Source organism: Sander vitreus, unplaced genomic scaffold (genome assembly GCF_031162955.1).
Source record: "Sander vitreus isolate 19-12246 unplaced genomic scaffold, sanVit1 ctg688_0, whole genome shotgun sequence".
NCBI classification, from domain to species: domain Eukaryota; kingdom Metazoa; phylum Chordata; class Actinopteri; order Perciformes; family Percidae; genus Sander; species Sander vitreus.
This window is the reverse complement of record NW_027595777.1, coordinates 1-13606: the sequence shown is the minus strand read 5'-3', so window position 1 is coordinate 13606 and position 13606 is coordinate 1. Positions and strand designations below refer to the sequence as shown.

Genomic DNA, 13606 nt, shown 5'->3' with positions numbered 1-13606 from the left:
AGTGGCATCTAGTGAGCTCAGAAAATGAAGACAGTGTTTTGCTTTGCTTCATTTGACCATTACTAGCGCCCTCTGCTGACGGAAAAAGAAAAAGCTTACAGCACCGGGTATTCCCAGGCGGTCTCCCATCCAAGTACTGACCCGGCCCGACCCTGCTTAGCTTCCGAGATCGGACGAGATCGGGCGTGTTCAGGGTGGTATGGCCGTAGCGAGTGTACCAAGTGAAAACAAGCTATTTAAAGACGATGAACCCCAGAGGTTCTCAAAACTGTTGAAGACGCAGTTTGGGGTTGAGGAGTACTCAACTACATGTAATCACACTAGTAGTGCACCTATACATTTTGCAGTAGCTCTCTGGTAGTTCAACTACATTCATCTTCGAACCAACAAGTTGAATTGCTTTTTTGCTCTTTTTTTTCGGTACTGTAATTAACACTGCTGTATTTTTAAGCATTCTTTCATTTGTTTTGTTCCATATTTATTCATTCATTTAGCCTGTTGCTATATGTATTCTTACATGTATGTATTTCCATGTTTATTTTTTCATTACTGTAATTATTTCTCAATTCTTTTGAACTTTACCTTTACTCAGACTTGAGTGACTTGTCGATCTTCCGTAAATTTGCATGATCCAAAATGTAGATATCTTTGATTTCAAAACTATCCAGATCGGCACAATCTTGAAGAACAAGAACAAAGAATTCATGGTCAAAGTGCATGAACTCCTACTTGAATTGTTGAACACTGTGAGGTTGTTTTATTTTAGTTTTAATTAAAGATGTTGCTTCCAAAAAAAAAGTTGCATCCTCCGTACAGTTTCCTTGTCAGCTCTGTCTCCAGCAAAGGAGGAGTAGCGCCCTCTGGCGATGGTGAAATGAAGCTTTGCAAACCACTGTCTTTATTTTCTAAGCTCACTAGATGGCAATCTCTGTTCAAAGAAAAGGGTTAAAGGAATGGCAATTCAGTGTGTTTTCAACCCTTTGTTGAACAGAAAGTGGCATCTAGTGAGCTCAGAAAAATGAAGACAGTGTTTTGCTTTGCTTCATTTGACCATTACTAGCGCCCTCTGCTGACGGAAAAGAAAAAGCTTACAGCACCGGGTATTCCCAGGCGGTCTCCCATCCAAGTACTGACCCGGCCCGACCCTGCTTAGCTTCCGAGATCTGATGAGATCGGGCGTGTTCAGGGTGGTATGGCCGTAAGCGAGTGTACCAAGTGAAAACAAGCTATTTAAAGACGATGAACCCCAGAGGTTCTCAAAACTGTTGAAGACGCAGTTTGGGGTTGAGGAGTACTCAACTACATGTAATCACACTAGTAGTGCACCTATACATTTTGCAGTAGCTCTCTGGTAGTTCAGCTACATTCATCGTCGAACCAACAAGTTGAATTGCTTTTTTTGCTCTCTTTTTTTTCGGTACTGTAATTAACACTGCTGTAATTTTAAGCATTCTTTCATTTGTTTTGTTCCATATTTATTCATTCATTTAGCCTGTTGCTATATGTATTCTTACATGTATGTATTTCCATGTTTATTTTTTTCATTACTGTAATTATTTCTCAATTCTTTTGAACTTTACCTTTACTCAGACTTGAGTGACTTGTAGATCTTCCGTAAATTTGCATGATCCAAAATGTAGATATCTTTGATTTCAAAACTATCCAGATCGGCACAATCTTGAAGAACAAGAACAAAGAATTCATGGTCAAAGTGCATGAACTCCTACTTGAATTGTTGAACACTGTGAGGTTGTTTATTTTAGTTTTAATTAAAGATGTTGCTTCCAAAAAAAAAGTTGCATCCTCCGTACAGTTTCCTTGTCAGCTCTGTCTCCAGCAAAGGAGGAGTAGCGCCCTCTGGCGATGGTGAAATGAAGCTTTGCAAACCACTGTCTTTATTTTCTAAGCTCACTAGATGGCAATCTCTGTTCAAAGAAAAGGGTTAAAGGAATGGCAATTCAGTGTGTTTTCAACCCTTTGTTGAACAGAAAGTGGCATCTAGTGAGCTCAGAAAAATGAAGACAGTGTTTTGCTTTGCTTCATTTGACCATTACTAGCGCCCTCTGCTGACGGAAAAGAAAAAGCTTACAGCACCGGGTATTCCCAGGCGGTCTCCCATCCAAGTACTGACCCGGCCCGACCCTGCTTAGCTTCCGAGATCGGACGAGATCGGGCGTGTTCAGGAGTGGTATGGCCGTAGCGAGTGTACCAAGTGAAAACAAGCTATTTAAAGGCGATGAACCCCAGAGGTTCTCAAAACTGTTGAAGACGCAGTTTGGGGTTGAGGAGTACTCAACTACATGTAATCACACTAGTAGTGCACCTATACATTTTGCAGTAGCTCTCTGGTAGTTCAACTACATTCATCTTCGAACCAACAAGTTGAATTGCTTTTTTTGCTCTTTTTTTTTCGGTACTGTAATTAACACTGCTGTATTTTTAAGCATTCTTTCATTTGTTTTGTTCCATATTTATTCATTCATTTAGCCTGTTGCTATATGTATTCTTACATGTATGTATTTCCATGTTTATTTTTTCATTACTGTAATTATTTCTCAATTCTTTTGAACTTTACCTTTACTCAGACTTGAGTGACTTGTAGATCTTCCGTAAATTTGCATGATCCAAAATGTAGATATCTTTGATTTCAAAACTATCCAGATCGGCACAATCTTGAAGAACAAGAACAAAGAATTCATGGTCAAAGTGCATGAACTCCTACTTGAATTGTTGAACACTGTGAGGTTGTTTATTTTAGTTTTAATTAAAGATGTTGCTTCCAAAAAAAAAGTTGCATCCTCCGTACAGTTTCCTTGTCAGCTCTGTCTCCAGCAAAGGAGGAGTAGCGCCCTCTGGCGATAGTGAAATGAAGCTTTGCAAACCACTGTCTTTATTTTCTAAGCTCACTAGATGGCAATCTCTGTTCAAAGAAAAGGGTTAAAGGAATGGCAATTCAGTGTGTTTTCAACCCTTTGTTGAACAGAAAGTGGCATCTAGTGAGCTCAGAAAAATGAAGACAGTGTTTTGCTTTGCTTCATTTGACCATTACTAGCGCCCTCTGCTGACGGAAAGAAAAAGCTTACAGCACCGGGTATTCCCAGGCGGTCTCCCATCCAAGTACTGACCCGGCCCGACCCTGCTTAGCTTCCGAGATCGGACGAGATCGGGCGTGTTCAGGAGTGGTATGGCCGTAGCGAGTGTACCAAGTGAAAACAAGCTATTTAAAGACGATGAACCCCAGAGGTTCTCAAAACTGTTGAAGACGCAGTTTGGGGTTGAGGAGTACTCAACTACATGTAATCACACTAGTAGTGCACCTATACATTTTGCAGTAGCTCTCTGGTAGTTCAACTACATTCATCTTCGAACCAACAAGTTGAATTGCTTTTTTTGCTCTTTTTTTTTCGGTACTGTAATTAACACTGCTGTATTTTTAAGCATTCTTTCATTTGTTTTGTTCCATATTTATTCATTCATTTAGCCTGTTGCTATATGTATTCTTACATGTATGTATTTCCATGTTTATTTTTTTCATTACTGTAATTATTTCTCAATTCTTTTGAACTTTACCTTTACTCAGACTTGAGTGACTTGTAGATCTTCCGTAAATTTGCATGATCCAAAATGTAGATATCTTTGATTTCAAAACTATCCAGATCGGCACAATCTTGAAGAACAAGAACAAAGAATTCATGGTCAAAGTGCATGAACTCCTACTTGAATTGTTGAACACTGTGAGGTTGTTTATTTTAGTTTTAATTAAAGATGTTGCTTCCAAAAAAAAAGTTGCATCCTCCGTACAGTTTCCTTGTCAGCTCTGTCTCCAGCAAAGGAGGAGTAGCGCCCTCTGGCGATGGTGAAATGAAGCTTTGCAAACCACTGTCTTTATTTTCTAAGCTCACTAGATGGCAATCTCTGTTCAAAGAAAAGGGTTAAAGGAATGGCAATTCAGTGTGTTTTCAACCCTTTGTTGAACAGAAAGTGGCATCTAGTGAGCTCAGAAAATGAAGACAGTGTTTTGCTTTGCTTCATTTGACCATTACTAGCGCCCTCTGCTGACGGAAAAGAAAAAGCTTACAGCACCGGGTATTCCCAGGCGGTCTCCCATCCAAGTACTGACCCGGCCCGACCCTGCTTAGCTTCCGAGATCGGACGAGATCGGGCGTGTTCAGGGTGGTATGGCCGTAAGCGAGTGTACCAAGTGAAAACAAGCTATTTAAAGACGATGAACCCCAGAGGTTCTCAAAACTGTTGAAGACGCAGTTTGGGGTTGAGGAGTACTCAACTACATGTAATCACACTAGTAGTGCACCTATACATTTTGCAGTAGCTCTCTGGTAGTTCAACTACATTCATCTTCGAACCAACAAGTTGAATTGCTTTTTTTGCTCTTTTTTTTCGGTACTGTAATTAACACTGCTGTATTTTTAAGCATTCTTTCATTTGTTTTGTTCCATATTTATTCATTCATTTAGCCTGTTGCTATATGTATTCTTACATGTATGTATTTCCATGTTTATTTTTTTCATTACTGTAATTATTTCTCAATTCTTTTGAACTTTACCTTTACTCAGACTTGAGTGACTTGTAGATCTTCCGTAAATTTGCATGATCCAAAATGTAGATATCTTTGATTTCAAAACTATCCAGATCGGCACAATCTTGAAGAACAAGAACAAAGAATTCATGGTCAAAGTGCATGAACTCCTACTTGAATTGTTGAACACTGTGAGGTTGTTTATTTTAGTTTTAATTAAAGATGTTGCTTCCAAAAAAAAAGTTGCATCCTCCGTACAGTTTCCTTGTCAGCTCTGTCTCCAGCAAAGGAGGAGTAGCGCCCTCTGGCGATGGTGAAATGAAGCTTTGCAAACCACTGTCTTTATTTTCTAAGCTCACTAGATGGCAATCTCTGTTCAAAGAAAAGGGTTAAAGGAATGGCAATTCAGTGTGTTTTCAACCCTTTGTTGAACAGAAAGTGGCATCTAGTGAGCTCAGAAAAATGAAGACAGTGTTTTGCTTTGCTTCATTGACCATTACTAGCGCCCTCTGCTGACGGAAAAGAAAAAGCTTACAGCACCGGGTATTCCCAGGCGGTCTCCCATCCAAGTACTGACCCGGCCCGACCCTGCTTAGCTTCCGAGATCGGACGAGATCGGGCGTGTTCAGGGTGGTATGGCCGTAGCGAGTGTACCAAGTGAAAACAAGCTATTTAAAGGCGATGAACCCCAGAGGTTCTCAAAACTGTTGAAGACGCAGTTTGGGGGTTGAGGAGTACTCAACTACATGTAATCACACTAGTAGTGCACCTATACATTTTGCAGTAGCTCTCTGGTAGTTCAACTACATTCATCTTCGAACCAACAAGTTGAATTGCTTTTTTTGCTCTCTTTTTTTTCGGTACTGTAATTAACACTGCTGTATTTTTAAGCATTCTTTCATTTGTTTTGTTCCATATTTATTCATTCATTTAGCCTGTTGCTATATGTATTCTTACATGTATGTATTTCCATGTTTATTTTTTTCATTACTGTAATTATTTCTCAATTCTTTTGAACTTTACCTTTACTCAGACTTGAGTGACTTGTAGATCTTCCGTAAATTTGCATGATCCAAAATGTAGATATCTTTGATTTCAAAACTATCCAGATCGGCACAATCTTGAAGAACAAGAACAAAGAATTCATGGTCAAAGTGCATGAACTCCTACTTGAATTGTTGAACACTGTGAGGTTGTTTATTTTAGTTTTAATTAAAGATGTTGCTTCCAAAAAAAAAGTTGCATCCTCCGTACAGTTTCCTTGTCAGCTCTGTCTCCAGCAAAGGAGGAGTAGCGCCCTCTGGCGATGGTGAAATGAAGCTTTGCAAACCACTGTCTTTATTTTCTAAGCTCACTAGATGGCAATCTCTGTTCAAAGAAAAGGGTTAAAGGAATGGCAATTCAGTGTGTTTTCAACCCTTTGTTGAACAGAAAGTGGCATCTAGTGAGCTCAGAAAAATGAAGACAGTGTTTTGCTTTGCTTCATTTGACCATTACTAGCGCCCTCTGCTGACGGAAAAGAAAAAGCTTACAGCACCGGGTATTCCCAGGCGGTCTCCCATCCAAGTACTGACCCGGCCCGACCCTGCTTAGCTTCCGAGATCGGACGAGATCGGGCGTGTTCAGGGTGGTATGGCCGTAGCGAGTGTACCAAGTGAAAACAAGCTATTTAAAGACGATGAACCCCAGAGGTTCTCAAAACTGTTGAAGACGCAGTTTGGGGTTGAGGAGTACTCAACTACATGTAATCACACTAGTAGTGCACCTATACATTTTGCAGTAGCTCTCTGGTAGTTCAACTACATTCATCTTCGAACCAACAAGTTGAATTGCTTTTTTTGCTCTCTTTTTTTTCGGTACTGTAATTAACACTGCTGTATTTTTAAGCATTCTTTCATTTGTTTTGTTCCATATTTATTCATTCATTTAGCCTGTTGCTATATGTATTCTTACATGTATGTATTTCCATGTTTATTTTTTTCATTACTGTAATTATTTCTCAATTCTTTTGAACTTTACCTTTACTCAGACTTGAGTGACTTGTCGATCTTCCGTAAATTTGCATGATCCAAAATGTAGATATCTTTGATTTCAAAACTATCCAGATCGGCACAATCTTGAAGAACAAGAACAAAGAATTCATGGTCAAAGTGCATGAACTCCTACTTGAATTGTTGAACACTGTGAGGTTGTTTATTTTAGTTTTAATTAAAGATGTTGCTTCCAAAAAAAAAGTTGCATCCTCCGTACAGTTTCCTTGTCAGCTCTGTCTCCAGCAAAGGAGGAGTAGCGCCCTCTGGCGATGGTGAAATGAAGCTTTGCAAACCACTGTCTTTATTTTCTAAGCTCACTAGATGGCAATCTCTGTTCAAAGAAAAGGGTTAAAGGAATGGCAATTCAGTGTGTTTTCAACCCTTTGTTGAACAGAAAGTGGCATCTAGTGAGCTCAGAAAATGAAGACAGTGTTTTGCTTTGCTTCATTTGACCATTACTAGCGCCCTCTGCTGACGGAAAGAAAAACTTACAGCACCGGGTATTCCCAGGCGGTCTCCCATCCAAGTACTGACCCGGCCCGACCCTGCTTAGCTTCCGAGATCGGACGAGATCGGGCGTGTTCAGGAGTGGTATGGCCGTAGCGAGTGTACCAAGTGAAAACAAGCTATTTAAAGACGATGAACCCCAGAGGTTCTCAAAACTGTTGAAGACGCAGTTTGGGGTTGAGGAGTACTCAACTACATGTAATCACACTAGTAGTGCACCTATACATTTTGCAGTAGCTCTCTGGTAGTTCAACTACATTCATCTTCGAACCAACAAGTTGAATTGCTTTTTTTGCTCTTTTTTTTTCGGTACTGTAATTAACACTGCTGTATTTTTAAGCATTCTTTCATTTGTTTTGTTCCATATTTATTCATTCATTTAGCCTGTTGCTATATGTATTCTTACATGTATGTATTTCCATGTTTATTTTTTTCATTACTGTAATTATTTCTCAATTCTTTTGAACTTTACCTTTACTCAGACTTGAGTGACTTGTAGTCTTCCGTAAATTTGCATGATCCAAAATGTAGATATCTTTGATTTCAAAACTATCCAGATCGGCACAATCTTGAAGAACAAGAACAAAGAATTCATGGTCAAAGTGCATGAACTCCTACTTGAATTGTTGAACACTGTGAGGTTGTTTATTTTAGTTTTAATTAAAGATGTTGCTTCCAAAAAAAAAGTTGCATCCTCCGTACAGTTTCCTTGTCAGCTCTGTCTCCAGCAAAGGAGGAGTAGCGCCCTCTGGCGATGGTGAAATGAAGCTTTGCAAACCACTGTCTTTATTTTCTAAGCTCACTAGATGGCAATCTCTGTTCAAAGAAAAGGGTTAAAGGAATGGCAATTCAGTGTGTTTTCAACCCTTTGTTGAACAGAAAGTGGCATCTAGTGAGCTCAGAAAATGAAGACAGTGTTTTGCTTTGCTTCATTTGACCATTACTAGCGCCCTCTGCTGACGGAAAAGAAAAAGCTTACAGCACCGGGTATTCCCAGGCGGTCTCCCATCCAAGTACTGACCCGGCCCGACCCTGCTTAGCTTCCGAGATCGGACGAGATCGGGCGTGTTCAGGAGTGGTATGGCCGTAGCGAGTGTACCAAGTGAAAACAAGCTATTTAAAGACGATGAACCCCAGAGGTTCTCAAAACTGTTGAAGACGCAGTTTGGGGGTTGAGGAGTACTCAACTACATGTAATCACACTAGTAGTGCACCTATACATTTTGCAGTAGCTCTCTGGTAGTTCAACTACATTCATCTTCGAACCAACAAGTTGAATTGCTTTTTTTGCTCTTTTTTTTCGGTACTGTAATTAACACTGCTGTATTTTTAAGCATTCTTTCATTTGTTTTGTTCCATATTTATTCATTCATTTAGCCTGTTGCTATATGTATTCTTACATGTATGTATTTCCATGTTTATTTTTTTCATTACTGTAATTATTTCTCAATTCTTTTGAACTTTACCTTTACTCAGACTTGAGTGACTTGTAGTCTTCCGTAAATTTGCATGATCCAAAATGTAGATATCTTTGATTTCAAAACTATCCAGATCGGCACAATCTTGAAGAACAAGAACAAAGAATTCATGGTCAAAGTGCATGAACTCCTACTTGAATTGTTGAACACTGTGAGGTTGTTTATTTTAGTTTTAATTAAAGATGTTGCTTCCAAAAAAAAAGTTGCATCCTCCGTACAGTTTCCTTGTCAGCTCTGTCTCCAGCAAAGGAGGAGTAGCGCCCTCTGGCGATGGTGAAATGAAGCTTTGCAAACCACTGTCTTTATTTTCTAAGCTCACTAGATGGCAATCTCTGTTCAAAGAAAAGGGTTAAAGGAATGGCAATTCAGTGTGTTTTCAACCCTTTGTTGAACAGAAAGTGGCATCTAGTGAGCTCAGAAAATGAAGACAGTGTTTTGCTTTGCTTCATTTGACCATTACTAGCGCCCTCTGCTGACGGAAAAGAAAAAGCTTACAGCACCGGGTATTCCCAGGCGGTCTCCCATCCAAGTACTGACCCGGCCCGACCCTGCTTAGCTTCCGAGATCGGACGAGATCGGGCGTGTTCAGGAGTGGTATGGCCGTAGCGAGTGTACCAAGTGAAAACAAGCTATTTAAAGGCGATGAACCCCAGAGGTTCTCAAAACTGTTGAAGACGCAGTTTGGGGTTGAGGAGTACTCAACTACATGTAATCACACTAGTAGTGCACCTATACATTTTGCAGTAGCTCTCTGGTAGTTCAACTACATTCATCTTCGAACCAACAAGTTGAATTGCTTTTTTGCTCTTTTTTTTCGGTACTGTAATTAACACTGCTGTATTTTTAAGCATTCTTTCATTTGTTTTGTTCCATATTTATTCATTCATTTAGCCTGTTGCTATATGTATTCTTACATGTATGTATTTCCATGTTTATTTTTTTCATTACTGTAATTATTTCTCAATTCTTTTGAACTTTACCTTTACTCAGACTTGAGTGACTTGTCGATCTTCCGTAAATTTGCATGATCCAAAATGTAGATATCTTTGATTTCAAAACTATCCAGATCGGCACAATCTTGAAGAACAAGAACAAAGAATTCATGGTCAAAGTGCATGAACTCCTACTTGAATTGTTGAACACTGTGAGGTTGTTTATTTTAGTTTTAATTAAAGATGTTGCTTCCAAAAAAAAAGTTGCATCCTCCGTACAGTTTCCTTGTCAGCTCTGTCTCCAGCAAAGGAGGAGTAGCGCCCTCTGGCGATGGTGAAATGAAGCTTTGCAAACCACTGTCTTTATTTTCTAAGCTCACTAGATGGCAATCTCTGTTCAAAGAAAAGGGTTAAAGGAATGGCAATTCAGTGTGTTTTCAACCCTTTGTTGAACAGAAAGTGGCATCTAGTGAGCTCAGAAAATGAAGACAGTGTTTTGCTTTGCTTCATTTGACCATTACTAGCGCCCTCTGCTGACGGAAAAGAAAAAGCTTACAGCACCGGGTATTCCCAGGCGGTCTCCCATCCAAGTACTGACCCGGCCCGACCCTGCTTAGCTTCCGAGATCGGACGAGATCGGGCGTGTTCAGGAGTGGTATGGCCGTAGCGAGTGTACCAAGTGAAAACAAGCTATTTAAAGGCGATGAACCCCAGAGGTTCTCAAAACTGTTGAAGACGCAGTTTGGGGGTTGAGGAGTACTCAACTACATGTAATCACACTAGTAGTGCACCTATACATTTTGCAGTAGCTCTCTGGTAGTTCAACTACATTCATCTTCGAACCAACAAGTTGAATTGCTTTTTTTGCTCTTTTTTTTCGGTACTGTAATTAACACTGCTGTATTTTTAAGCATTCTTTCATTTGTTTTGTTCCATATTTATTCATTCATTTAGCCTGTTGCTATATGTATTCTTACATGTATGTATTTCCATGTTTATTTTTTCATTACTGTAATTATTTCTCAATTCTTTTGAACTTTACCTTTACTCAGACTTGAGTGACTTGTAGATCTTCCGTAAATTTGCATGATCCAAAATGTAGATATCTTTGATTTCAAAACTATCCAGATCGGCACAATCTTGAAGAACAAGAACAAAGAATTCATGGTCAAAGTGCATGAACTCCTACTTGAATTGTTGAACACTGTGAGGTTGTTTATTTTAGTTTTAATTAAAGATGTTGCTTCCAAAAAAAAAGTTGCATCCTCCGTACAGTTTCCTTGTCAGCTCTGTCTCCAGCAAAGGAGGAGTAGCGCCCTCTGGCGATAGTGAAATGAAGCTTTGCAAACCACTGTCTTTATTTTCTAAGCTCACTAGATGGCAATCTCTGTTCAAAGAAAAGGGTTAAAGGAATGGCAATTCAGTGTGTTTTCAACCCTTTGTTGAACAGAAAGTGGCATCTAGTGAGCTCAGAAAAATGAAGACAGTGTTTTGCTTTGCTTCATTTGACCATTACTAGCGCCCTCTGCTGACGGAAAAGAAAAAGCTTACAGCACCGGGTATTCCCAGGCGGTCTCCCATCCAAGTACTGACCCGGCCCGACCCTGCTTAGCTTCCGAGATCGGACGAGATCGGGCGTGTTCAGGAGTGGTATGGCCGTAGCGAGTGTACCAAGTGAAAACAAGCTATTTAAAGACGATGAACCCCAGAGGTTCTCAAAACTGTTGAAGACGCAGTTTGGGGTTGAGGAGTACTCAACTACATGTAATCACACTAGTAGTGCACCTATACATTTTGCAGTAGCTCTCTGGTAGTTCAACTACATTCATCTTCGAACCAACAAGTTGAATTGCTTTTTTTGCTCTCTTTTTTTTCGGTACTGTAATTAACACTGCTGTATTTTTAAGCATTCTTTCATTTGTTTTGTTCCATATTTATTCATTCATTTAGCCTGTTGCTATATGTATTCTTACATGTATGTATTTCCATGTTTATTTTTTCATTACTGTAATTATTTCTCAATTCTTTTGAACTTTACCTTTACTCAGACTTGAGTGACTTGTCGATCTTCCGTAAATTTGCATGATCCAAAATGTAGATATCTTTGATTTCAAAACTATCCAGATCGGCACAATCTTGAAGAACAAGAACAAAGAATTCATGGTCAAAGTGCATGAACTCCTACTTGAATTGTTGAACACTGTGAGGTTGTTTATTTTAGTTTTAATTAAAGATGTTGCTTCCAAAAAAAAAGTTGCATCCTCCGTACAGTTTCCTTGTCAGCTCTGTCTCCAGCAAAGGAGGAGTAGCGCCCTCTGGCGATGGTGAAATGAAGCTTTGCAAACCACTGTCTTTATTTTCTAAGCTCACTAGATGGCAATCTCTGTTCAAAGAAAAGGGTTAAAGGAATGGCAATTCAGTGTGTTTTCAACCCTTTGTTGAACAGAAAGTGGCATCTAGTGAGCTCAGAAAATGAAGACAGTGTTTTGCTTTGCTTCATTTGACCATTACTAGCGCCCTCTGCTGACGGAAAAGAAAAAGCTTACAGCACCGGGTATTCCCAGGCGGTCTCCCATCCAAGTACTGACCCGGCCCGACCCTGCTTAGCTTCCGAGATCGGACGAGATCGGGCGTGTTCAGGAGTGGTATGGCCGTAAGCGAGTGTACCAAGTGAAAACAAGCTATTTAAAGACGATGAACCCCAGAGGTTCTCAAAACTGTTGAAGACGCAGTTTGGGGTTGAGGAGTACTCAACTACATGTAATCACACTAGTAGTGCACCTATACATTTTGCAGTAGCTCTCTGGTAGTTCAACTACATTCATCTTCGAACCAACAAGTTGAATTGCTTTTTTTGCTCTCTTTTTTTCGGTACTGTAATTAACACTGCTGTATTTTTAAGCATTCTTTCATTTGTTTTGTTCCATATTTATTCATTCATTTAGCCTGTTGCTATATGTATTCTTACATGTATGTATTTCCATGTTTATTTTTTTCATTACTGTAATTATTTCTCAATTCTTTTGAACTTTACCTTTACTCAGACTTGAGTGACTTGTCGATCTTCCGTAAATTTGCATGATCCAAAATGTAGATATCTTTGATTTCAAAACTATCCAGATCGGCACAATCTTGAAGAACAAGAACAAAGAATTCATGGTCAAAGTGCATGAACTCCTACTTGAATTGTTGAACACTGTGAGGTTGTTTATTTTAGTTTTAATTAAAGATGTTGCTTCCAAAAAAAAAGTTGCATCCTCCGTACAGTTTCCTTGTCAGCTCTGTCTCCAGCAAAGGAGGAGTAGCGCCCTCTGGCGATAGTGAAATGAAGCTTTGCAAACCACTGTCTTTATTTTCTAAGCTCACTAGATGGCAATCTCTGTTCAAAGAAAAGGGTTAAAGGAATGGCAATTCAGTGTGTTTTCAACCCTTTGTTGAACAGAAAGTGGCATCTAGTGAGCTCAGAAAAATGAAGACAGTGTTTTGCTTTGCTTCATTTGACCATTACTAGCGCCCTCTGCTGACGGAAAAGAAAAAGCTTACAGCACCGGGTATTCCCAGGCGGTCTCCCATCCAAGTACTGACCCGGCCCGACCCTGCTTAGCTTCCGAGATCGGACGAGATCGGGCGTGTTCAGGGTGGTATGGCCGTAGCGAGTGTACCAAGTGAAAACAAGCTATTTAAAGACGATGAACCCCAGAGGTTCTCAAAACTGTTGAAGACGCAGTTTGGGGGTTGAGGAGTACTCAACTACATGTAATCACACTAGTAGTGCACCTATACATTTTGCAGTAGCTCTCTGGTAGTTCAACTACATTCATCTTCGAACCAACAAGTTGAATTGCTTTTTTTGCTCTCTTTTTTTTCGGTACTGTAATTAACACTGCTGTATTTTTAAGCATTCTTTCATTTGTTTTGTTCCATATTTATTCATTCATTTAGCCTGTTGCTATATGTATTCTTACATGTATGTATTTCCATGTTTATTTTTTTCATTACTGTAATTATTTCTCAATTCTTTTGAACTTTACCTTTACTCAGACTTGAGTGACTTGTCGATCTTCCGTAAATTTGCATGATCCAAAATGTAGATATCTTTGATTTCAAAACTATCCAGAT

General features: G+C 39.5%; 13 non-coding genes and 1 pseudogene across 13 annotated transcripts; all 14 read right to left on the bottom strand.

Moving 5' to 3' along the window:
- Positions 1-92: 92 nt before the first annotated feature.
- LOC144514753 (5S ribosomal RNA) lies at positions 93-210 on the bottom strand. The gene has a single exon (XR_013501557.1). It is a non-coding gene; the product is annotated as a 5S ribosomal RNA (ribosomal RNA).
- Positions 211-1085: 875 nt separating this feature from the next.
- LOC144514751 (5S ribosomal RNA) lies at positions 1086-1204 on the bottom strand. Its single transcript, XR_013501555.1, has one exon. It is a non-coding gene; the product is annotated as a 5S ribosomal RNA (ribosomal RNA).
- An 878-nt stretch (positions 1205-2082) lies between these two features.
- Positions 2083-2201, bottom strand: LOC144514759 (5S ribosomal RNA). The gene has a single exon (XR_013501563.1). It is a non-coding gene; the product is annotated as a 5S ribosomal RNA (ribosomal RNA).
- Positions 2202-3076: 875 nt separating this feature from the next.
- Positions 3077-3195, bottom strand: LOC144514758 (5S ribosomal RNA). The gene has a single exon (XR_013501562.1). It is a non-coding gene; the product is annotated as a 5S ribosomal RNA (ribosomal RNA).
- An 876-nt stretch (positions 3196-4071) lies between these two features.
- On the bottom strand, positions 4072-4190 carry LOC144514762 (5S ribosomal RNA). The gene has a single exon (XR_013501564.1). It is a non-coding gene; the product is annotated as a 5S ribosomal RNA (ribosomal RNA).
- An 875-nt stretch (positions 4191-5065) lies between these two features.
- Positions 5066-5183, bottom strand: LOC144514752 (5S ribosomal RNA). The gene has a single exon (XR_013501556.1). It is a non-coding gene; the product is annotated as a 5S ribosomal RNA (ribosomal RNA).
- Positions 5184-6062: 879 nt separating this feature from the next.
- Positions 6063-6180, bottom strand: LOC144514765 (5S ribosomal RNA). Its single transcript, XR_013501567.1, has one exon. It is a non-coding gene; the product is annotated as a 5S ribosomal RNA (ribosomal RNA).
- Positions 6181-7055: 875 nt separating this feature from the next.
- Positions 7056-7175, bottom strand: LOC144514761 (5S ribosomal RNA; annotated as a pseudogene).
- An 874-nt stretch (positions 7176-8049) lies between these two features.
- On the bottom strand, positions 8050-8168 carry LOC144514757 (5S ribosomal RNA). The gene has a single exon (XR_013501561.1). It is a non-coding gene; the product is annotated as a 5S ribosomal RNA (ribosomal RNA).
- An 875-nt stretch (positions 8169-9043) lies between these two features.
- LOC144514756 (5S ribosomal RNA) lies at positions 9044-9162 on the bottom strand. The gene has a single exon (XR_013501560.1). It is a non-coding gene; the product is annotated as a 5S ribosomal RNA (ribosomal RNA).
- Positions 9163-10036: 874 nt separating this feature from the next.
- On the bottom strand, positions 10037-10155 carry LOC144514755 (5S ribosomal RNA). The gene has a single exon (XR_013501559.1). It is a non-coding gene; the product is annotated as a 5S ribosomal RNA (ribosomal RNA).
- An 876-nt stretch (positions 10156-11031) lies between these two features.
- Positions 11032-11150, bottom strand: LOC144514754 (5S ribosomal RNA). Its single transcript, XR_013501558.1, has one exon. It is a non-coding gene; the product is annotated as a 5S ribosomal RNA (ribosomal RNA).
- Positions 11151-12026: 876 nt separating this feature from the next.
- Positions 12027-12146, bottom strand: LOC144514763 (5S ribosomal RNA). The gene has a single exon (XR_013501565.1). It is a non-coding gene; the product is annotated as a 5S ribosomal RNA (ribosomal RNA).
- Positions 12147-13023: 877 nt separating this feature from the next.
- LOC144514764 (5S ribosomal RNA) lies at positions 13024-13141 on the bottom strand. Its single transcript, XR_013501566.1, has one exon. It is a non-coding gene; the product is annotated as a 5S ribosomal RNA (ribosomal RNA).
- Between the last annotated feature and the right edge of the window lie 465 nt (positions 13142-13606).